Source organism: Aythya ferina (assembly GCF_964211825.1).
Source record: "Aythya ferina genome assembly, chromosome: 3".
Classification (NCBI taxonomy): Eukaryota; Metazoa; Chordata; class Aves; order Anseriformes; family Anatidae; genus Aythya; species Aythya ferina.
In genome coordinates, this window is record NC_140298.1 from 100,707,972 (window position 1) to 100,716,999 (window position 9,028).

Here is a 9,028-nt window from a genome sequence, read left to right on the forward strand (position 1 = left end):
ATTTTTGCGTACTTCTCCGCAGCGCTTCCTTCCCTCCCCCCCCCCCCCCCCCCCCCCAGCAATTTGACGTGAATTTTGCGGATCATGTTGCCTCCACTTAGCCGCGGCCGGTGTTCCCAAATGCCGGGGCCGTGTCCCGCAGACAATAAGCGGGGGGAGAGAGGCACCTCACTGCCTCGCAGCGCCGCTGCGGGGGCTGCCCGCCGCTGTGCGCCCGCCCCCGGGCAGCCGGATCCCCCTTCGACGGGAGCGGCTCGCCAGCGGCTCGCCTCTTCTTTTTTAACCCCGTCCCCGAAATGTCATTTCGGTAAAAGCGTGAGAGGCTGTGAGCTCTAGGCGGGGGCAGCGGCACCCCCACGGGTTGGCACGGCGGCAGGGAGGGGAGGAAGGGAGCGGGGGGAGGGGGGGAGGAAGGAAGGGGGATGCTCGGAGCCCCCGCGGAGCCGTGCCCGCTGTCTACCCCGGGCAGCGCGGTGCCTCCCTCCGGGGAGCCCCCGGCGCTACTGCCCTCAGCATCCATCCTTGCGGGCCGGCTGCCTGACTCCCGGGAAGGGCCCTGGGCAGCGCAAGCACACACACACATGTGCCCCCACCCCTCTGTCGCCCCCCTCCCCGCACACACACGCGCGCCTGCCGGTGTCGTTGCCCTCCTTACTGCCATTGTGCTGCTGCAGCCCCCTCCTCCCTGCAGCGCTTCCTCCCTCCCTCCATCCCTCCCTTTCTCCATCCCTCCCTCCCTCTCTCAACGCTCCCTCCATCCCTCCATCCCTCCCCGCCACGGCTCGTCCTGCGCGGGGGCGCTCGGTGTGGGCAGCCCCGCCGCTGCAAGGGCACCGCGGGCACAGCCCCGCTGGCCGCGGCTGAGGCGGGGGGGACTGCCCCGCCAGTCACCAGGAACACCCTCGGGCAGCCCTCGGAGGTAATCCCTGCCGAGCCCGAGCCCGCTGCCTGACGTGTGGAGGCCAGACATGTCGGTTACTACAGAGGTTACAATTCCCTTCCCATCTAGCCTCGCCAGAAATCACACTGCAGTCTGAAGTGATCAGCCTCCACCGCACCGGCCCTTCACAGCCCGAGCCATCACAGAAGCCCCAGAGCTGCGCTCTGATGGCAAGAGAGGGGCTTTTTCGGGAAAGTTTGTCAAAGGGAATAAGAGGAGAGCCAACCTGCTGGGGAAGGGACTAACAATAGCAGAGCCCTCACGACTTCCACGTTTTTCGTGGAAAACGCAGTGTTTCCCTCAGAAAGCAAAAAAAGGACTTACGTGTACCTTCCCCCGCCCCCCATCTCCACCTCGTTTTTTTTTTTTTTTTTTTTTCTCTCTCCTTTTTTTTTTTTTTTTTTTTCCCTGTTAATTTTTCTCTGTCATCTCTGATTACATCTCCCCGTCCTCGCAGGACTCCCCCGAGGCCGAGGCGCAGAAGCCCAGGAGCAGCGCCCGGCTGGGCCGCAGGTGCGGGGAGGGAGAGCGGAAAAGGCTGCGCAGAGCAGGGCTGCAAGGAGAAAAGCCTCCTCGTCGTACCGGGGAAACGGAGCTACCATGTTTGGTTTCTAGCGAGTACATGTCATTTGGTTCTATTTCACCCGTATCAACGCAGGCTGAGAAGCAGGTGCACACCTGGTGGTCGAAGGGCCCCTTTGTATGTGTATAGGGGTATCTGTACCCCTAAAGATGAACCTTATTATTTACTAACATACAATTTACCGCAGAATCTTTGAATAACTGTATTCTTGTTTCAAAAATCAAGGCTTGTCTTCTCCCTCATGAGCAAACTACCTTATATTACATGCTGGCTAGCCTTAATAGGATTGTGAAGATGACTGTGTGGCATGCATATCATGACAGGTGTTTTCAAACTTTTTAAATGGCTTTGAGGTGATTTAGCTGGGGAAAAAAAAAATAAATCATAATATTGTCCACCCTCGGGATGACACAAAGAAATAGCCAGATGCTTGTCTCTCTGAAGACAAGAACAATACTTGCCTTAAATGGGGCAAAATGTATATAAACCTTGTGTTGGTGATAGAGACTTAAAGGGAGGGGGGGGATGTATAAATTAGAAACATTTGCAAAAAGATCAGTGTGAAAAATAATTTTGGGAGACTGGTGATTCATTGGCCTAATTATCCTCCATAAGACGTTAGAGTATGGGTTTAATGTTGTGGGATGGATTCTCCCTCCCCCAGCCTGTGTCTCGTCAATGCGCATTATCCATGGGGAAAAGGAGATGCAGGTCATGTTTAAGCAGTGTTAATGAGAGCACAGTATTTTTCCTGAAGGTTAAGTTAGCCAGGTTAGCAAATTTCACATAAAGTACGCTTGAAAAGCCTTCATTTTCTTTTACTTTCTCACTGGTAGCAGTTTCTAACGAGACTTGGAACATTAGACAAACACAGAAAGCATAATTCAAGCATCAGACGAACCCACTACTGTCAATAAGGGAGTACAATTTCAGCTTGACAGGAGTATTACAAGAATATACCCGCTAACGAGCAGCCTTAATTGGCCTGCATATTGTGGCTGTCACTGTTAAAACCTGTTCCTATACAGTCCTATTTTATACATCCTTTAAACGTATAGCTCTGTAAAGCAGTTAAAGAGACAATACTTTAGTCACCAGGCTTTTGATTTGGGCTGAGAAAGAAAAGGTAAGAAAGGGAAATGAAAAGGAAATAGGAAATCTTATTAAGAATATGGTATCAGTAACTGAAAAACTACATGAAAGACAAATGTATAATAAAGCAAGCAACAGCCTTTTTCAGTTTTAATGCACTTTGTCAGTTTTGGATGCAAGTATTATTTATCCATAAATTTCAGTGGCTGCAGAGGATTCACTGACATTAACTATACTTAAATCTTTTAAAATGTAGTGTGTTCTTTAATAGATCCCACCTTTTCCTCAGCAAGACACTTTGTCATGAAAAGTGTTCTTAATTCAGGGATTTGCAGGAGTTCACTGCATGTCCTGGAAAATCCTTCATACAATAGAGTTTAATGTGTGGCTTCAGTTTCCAGTACAGGGTCATGCTCATAAAGAATACAAATGAAAGAGAAGATATTGGGGGGGGGGGCGGGAGAAGAAAAAGTTACTGCGCATGTGCCGTTGGCAGTTATTAAATGATAACAATGTAACTTCTAGATAATAAAAGTTGAAATACCAAAAAGGGCAGAGCAGATCATGCCCTAATGCTGTGTAAAGTGCCTTACTTTTAAGAAGTTATTCCTATTCTGATTTAAAACTGTCTAACCTACAAACTTGAATATTAAATACTGCTGCAACTGAAGACTGCAAAAGTCATTTATATGTATAACGAAACCTTAAAAAGGTCTCCCAGATCAAGTTTTGATCAATAAAATGCTTACTATTTTCCAACTCTAGAAAAAATTTGCAGTGCAGACAGAGGAAAGACCTCAGGCACAACAGTGCTGGTGAGGGCAAATGTAGTTTTGAGGTGGTAAGCTAGACGCATTGTTTACTTGTGCCAAAAGAAGAGAACTGAAAGGATTTAGCTAACCGAGCACTTTTTTTTTTTTTTTTTTTTTTTTTTTTTTTTTTTCTAAGAAGAATAAGTGGGGCTAAATATGGCAACAAGCTGTAGTGTCCCTCACGTTTTGAGAGTTAAATTGCATGGCTGCAAGGGAGTAGCATTTCAACTACGCTGCCCGTGGATATGTCTGAGAAAGAAAAATAAATAAATAATTAAAAAAAAAAAAAAAAAGAGAGAGAGAGAGAGAGAAAACAAAGACTGGAAAGCAGAGCCATGTTCACCCCGCCCGGTTAGGGGGCCCCGGAGCCGCCCCCCGGCTGCCCGGCAAGCGGCGGCCGGCCGGGGCAATGGCGGCGGACAGCTCCCGGTGCTGAACCGAGCGGGGGGCGCCCGGGAAACACCGCGGCCAAACGGGAGGAGGTGGCGAGCGAGCAGCACTGCCCGCAGAACAATGGCAGCCAGCTCCAAATCCCGCTCTAATCACATTAATGAGATTAATCAGTGAATTAGCGGCAGTCAAATGTCAGGGTGGCGGGGAGGAATCCAACCAAGCTTGGTAATTAACTTTTGGGGGGCAAGGGGAGAGAACTGGCTGTGTTATCTGTTAGGCTTTCCTTTTTTTTTTTTTTTTTTTTTTTCAGAAGTTTGCCGGTTTTTTAGTCGCAAGGCTTTGGGAGATGCTAACAATCCAAGTGAAGGGGGGAGGAGGGGAGAAGACGAAGACCTCAACCTTTGCATGCTAGAAGGCAGCCTGCTAATACACAGTGTCCTATTACTTCCAGCTGAAGTCCATTGAGGAAACTAGTACCATTTCAAACAATCCACCCCAACCACCAGAGCTGCACTGTGCTGAACTTTGAGTGTGAAATTAGTTTTGTAATCCAACTTCCACTGCAAACTCCAACAGGCATGATAAATATGGCTGATGCCAAAAGCAGTATTAAATGTTATTACTTTTAAAAAATCTGCAAGAAAGATACTCTGTCTGAAATCAGAGGGATAAGATAAAAAAAAAATAAAAATAAAAAAAAAAAAAAAGAAGTATCCTTTAAACAACTATCAGCTAGAGATTATCATGACAGGTTAATGCTAGGTCTGTTGCAGAGCATTTTCTAAAAGAAAAAAAATGTCTTTTTAATCAAGCAATTTAGAATAAGTTACTTATGGTAGGCAAGTCAGACACTTGGTCTCTTTCTGACCTCAATAAAAGTGAAACTTCTTTCCACCTGAAATTCAGCACCCACAACCATTTCTCTGTTGTAAGTACAAAATATGAAAAAGATTCAATTTTTTTAAGAGAATTATGTAAAGAGATTGTAAATAAAACCCAAATGCATTTATTTGCAATAATAAAAAAAAAAAAGTGTATCTCATTTCCTATCTTTAAAAGGAGCATTGTCAACCATGCAGAACACTTATCATGTAAAAACTCTAGTTATGCACACATTAGTTCTGCAGAAAACAAATAAACGTGTATATATTTAAACCTCTTTTTGGCTACATGAAGCTGTGTAGCTTGTTCAGTACACAGAAAGCAATGGCATGCTTCTGTTCCATTAAGTTTAATCTTTTTTAGTGACAAATGAAGCAAACCTGTGTAACATCTCATCTATAAGAGGATAATAAGTAATTCTTTTTTACTAACTAATATAATTCATTTTCTGTTATACTCTTCAGTTAGTATTTAGAACTAAATTAATACTATTAGCAAATTCAAACTAAATTTACATGGACTACGGTCATACTTATCTGAGCTATTTTAAAATTGAAGTATAGACTATGATATTCTCAGAGGGTTAACTGAATTAACCATCCCTTATTTACAGAGCTGATTCTCTTTATGAAAAAGAAAAACTCTTACAGATACAAGACATTTAAAATAGTGTTCTTTAAAAATGCTACTCTTGTACGAGTGTTCTCCTTTGAAGTATAAATCCACTGTTTTCAAATGTTGTTTTAGTGTAAAAACATAGTGTCTAATAATCTTTTATTTAATTGTATTTGGCTGTTAGGAGATTTGAGCTTTCCAATCTGTGAAGTTTTTGTCTCAGGTTCTCCATATCAAACAAGTACCGTCCAACATGCAGCAAGTTTATATAAACAACAACATGCTTAATGCATGCAACATTATGCGTTCATATTGTAAACACTCACTTTAGGATTTTTTTAAGCTATTCTACAGCCCAATATAATTTTGTCTGCACAGCAGTATTGTCAGAAGAACTTGAAAAGAGCAAACAATGGACATTTAAGTACAAGCTACAGAACGACTGCAAAAATCACAATAATCTTTCCAGTTAGCTACAAGAATCAACCCCCACCCTACATAAAACACATCCCACACCTGCACCATTAACCATTTACAAGTTAAACATAAGAAAGACATTTCAGCATGGCTAAGAAACACCCTGGCTTACTACAACTTTGAAAGGATGAGGAGTAAGAAGCATACCACAGAGACCCAGAAAAGGCTGCTTTTTTCTTCATTGAACACTGAAAAGATACCCCATGTTCCAGGGAATTCAAAAAATATATATATATTAAAATACACCCACCAACACTGAGTAAAAAAATCAGGGGGCTTCAAGAAGACTGCAGGGAAAAAGCTCTCACTCTCTTTAGTGTGCAGAAGCTTAGGGGGAAAAAAATGTCGCCCTGGCAGGAATGACAAATGCAGTAGGATAGGCTAGCAGGCCTGAGGGATCTGTTTTACTTCCACATACATCCTCTAATGCACGCACTCCCACTCATCCTCTCGAGATGCCTTTTTTTTCCTCCACTTTTTTTTTTCACCAGCTCCAAATCCCCGGCATATGACCTTCTGTTAAATAGATAAAAAAAAATTTGCTTATCAGTCATGCAAATGAGGCTGAATTCATTTTCCACAACAGATGGCCTCATAGATAATGATGATGGAAGAGAGAAAATTGAATGTCTCTCACAAGGTGGTCATGGCAACCGAGAGCAGAATAATATCAATAATAAGCTCACTGCATAATAAGGTTGTCAATCCCACAAATCAAAGTCTCCAGCTAAATCAGGTATCCCACCCCCAGCTAGTTATCAGGTAAATAGAGAAATAGAGAGCGTTCTTTTTCTTTTTAAACGAGGAGTTGTGAAAAGAAATGGTAGCTCCAGTGATTCCAGGGTGCGAGGGGAAGGAAGGAGCAGAAGAGATTTTTCTCTGCTAATTGTGTTTTATTTAATTATTTGTTGGGGCGGGGGGGGGAGAAGATGGTGCGGGAGGAGGACGGGATGGAGTTTGGGGTTTTTCCTTCTTTTATTTTTATTATTCCGATGGAGGTTTTATTTGTCTGGGGAGTTTTTTTTTTTTTCTTCTTTTTTTTTTTTTCTTTTTTTTTTTTTTTAATAGCAAGGCTGGTATTTTGAACGTGATCTGCTGCCGAAGCCTTGTCTCCCCTCCCTGTGTCTGATCTGGAGTGCTGCATTGATGCAATAGCAGCTCGCCTCAGGCTTCCACCTTGGCTCCCAGGGGGCCATCCCGCAAAATGAATCAGCAGCCATCCTGAGCAGACTGATTAAAATGAAAATGGCAAGGCACATGTCTGGGCGGAACTAGAGCTGAGCTGCACTGCCTGTCTGGCAAGCATGCTCAATATAGCTTTTGCTAATAATGGCTTACCGCTTTTCGTTTTTTTAAAGGTATTACCGTCGCCCCTGCCCCCACTCCCTAACCAGATAACAGTGCTGGGGGGTTTTCCCCCCTTAATAGTGTACTGCTCGCAGTTATAGTTTGCCAGAATGACATACAGCGATTGTGAAAAGACACTCTTTGCAGGGATTTTCTTCGCAGATGTGCTGAAGTACGAAGACAACATATTAACATGCAGCTATAAATTATTCCCAGATATTAGCTGGGAAAGAAACCTCTGAGGAAGAGGAAAGCTCAGTCACTACCATAAACATCATTTTTCCCTGTTTTTACACCTCAGCTTGCAATGGCACCTTGTGCATTATGCATCACGAGAAAATGACTGTCAGTAAATGCAGAGCAACTTCCTGGAGCTCTCTGTGCACTACATTTGACAGACTCCGAGTAGAATTTCTAACCCCCAGCCACCTCCCGCAGATAACAGGGTGCACAGAGAAAGAGCAATTTAAAGCGGGCATCCTGCAGTCCTTCAATGAAACAGAAACATTTTGCAGACAGCTTCGGTGTGCAAAGCATAGCAGCAAGAAAACATCGAACATGCACTGGATCTGAAACCTCGGCAGACTGTTGTTATTTGAGGTGCGGGGATTGCTCTGACTGGTTTTTGTTCTTTTCTCTCCCCCCCCTCCACCCTCTCCCTTCCTCCTCTTTCTTTCTCCTTAAGGAAACAGCGCAGTGGCACATCTCTGGAAACAGCCATGTATGTGCTGTATATATGCACAGACAACCCGATGTGCCTTCCATTAATTCCTGTTTTTAAGTCATCCTGGGATTTTTTTCCCCTGCCTTTTTCTCTCTCTCTAACCAGACACCCCCCCCCCCCCCCCCCTCCGCCCCCAATCTCCTTCCGCACGCTCCAGCCCTGTTACTGCAGTGTGAACCAGAAATCAATAGGGCTGCTCTAATGGAGGTTCCAGCTGCAGTTGGCTGTGCAGACACACGCTCGCACACACACACACACACACACAGACACTGACGTCTGTGCAGCTTTCTCAGCCGATTGGGCACCACATCGGATGTTCTGTGGAGCAAAGAATAGGAATCATTTACAGTCTGCTAAAAAAAAAAATAAAAAAATGGTACCTTGCATTTCCCTGTCTCCAAGAGAGCCAGGCTGAGCTCGCCATACAGTCTGGCTGCAGTGCGTGAGTGAGAACACCTCTCGAGGGTATGTGCAGTCACCGCAGGGTAAAAGATGACACCCCGAGATTACCATATAAACCGCTGTGACACGGAAGCCTGAAATTCATGTGGGATATTTTTATAAGGTTAAAAATTCATATCATAAAAGATAAGAATGTGAACATAGGAAAACAGACATGAAAAATCAAAGTGGTTTAATTGATAGATTAATAGAGCTCTTGTGTTCTTTGATGTGTTTGCAAGTATTTCTGAGCTCTGAAGAGTATTTTAATGAAAGCTTTATTTTAAAGGCTTTGTTAGAAATTGTGCACTGCAAATTTAGTATTCCATTGTAAGTTGCCTGCTTGCTTCCCTTTCCTTCTATAGAAAAATATTTCATTTGTTAAAGATTAGCTTAATTTCTTATAGTCTTTAAGTAATATTTTTGTGTTAATGTGTAAATCTATTAATTATTACTAAAATATGTTTGTTTGAGTTTTTTTCCCTTTTAAACAATAAAAAACAGGCTATGTTGGTTACCTGACATTGTAGCTGTTTATCTCTGAAGCAAGAAACAACCGTGTTGGTGAATGTTTTTAAAAAAAAATCTAATTCCTTGCTCCCAAGATAAGGTATTCCTGGGATCTGCAGCACTGCAGAACACCTCCCCCACCACCCTGTCAATATATTTCAGCTTCAGTATATTGACAGCAACTGCCCCAGCCTGAGTCTGGCTCCAGTGAA

The 9,028-nt window shown here is 43.9% G+C and overlaps 1 protein-coding gene across 4 annotated transcripts in view; it reads right to left on the bottom strand.

Moving 5' to 3' along the window:
* Positions 1–9,028, bottom strand: part of MYT1L (myelin transcription factor 1 like) — a 361,112-nt gene that overhangs the window by 327,427 nt on the left and 24,657 nt on the right. The window contains exon 1 of one of the 4 annotated variants that reach the window (XM_084515350.1): positions 6,045–6,189. The exons of 1 other annotated variant lie outside the window; for it this stretch is intronic. The gene's annotated coding sequence lies outside the window, so the exon portion shown is untranslated. Of the gene's footprint in view, positions 1–655; positions 676–5,941; positions 6,190–9,028 lie in introns of those variants that run through there. 2 more of the 4 variants (XM_084515351.1, XM_084515352.1) reach the window with 2 other exon arrangements.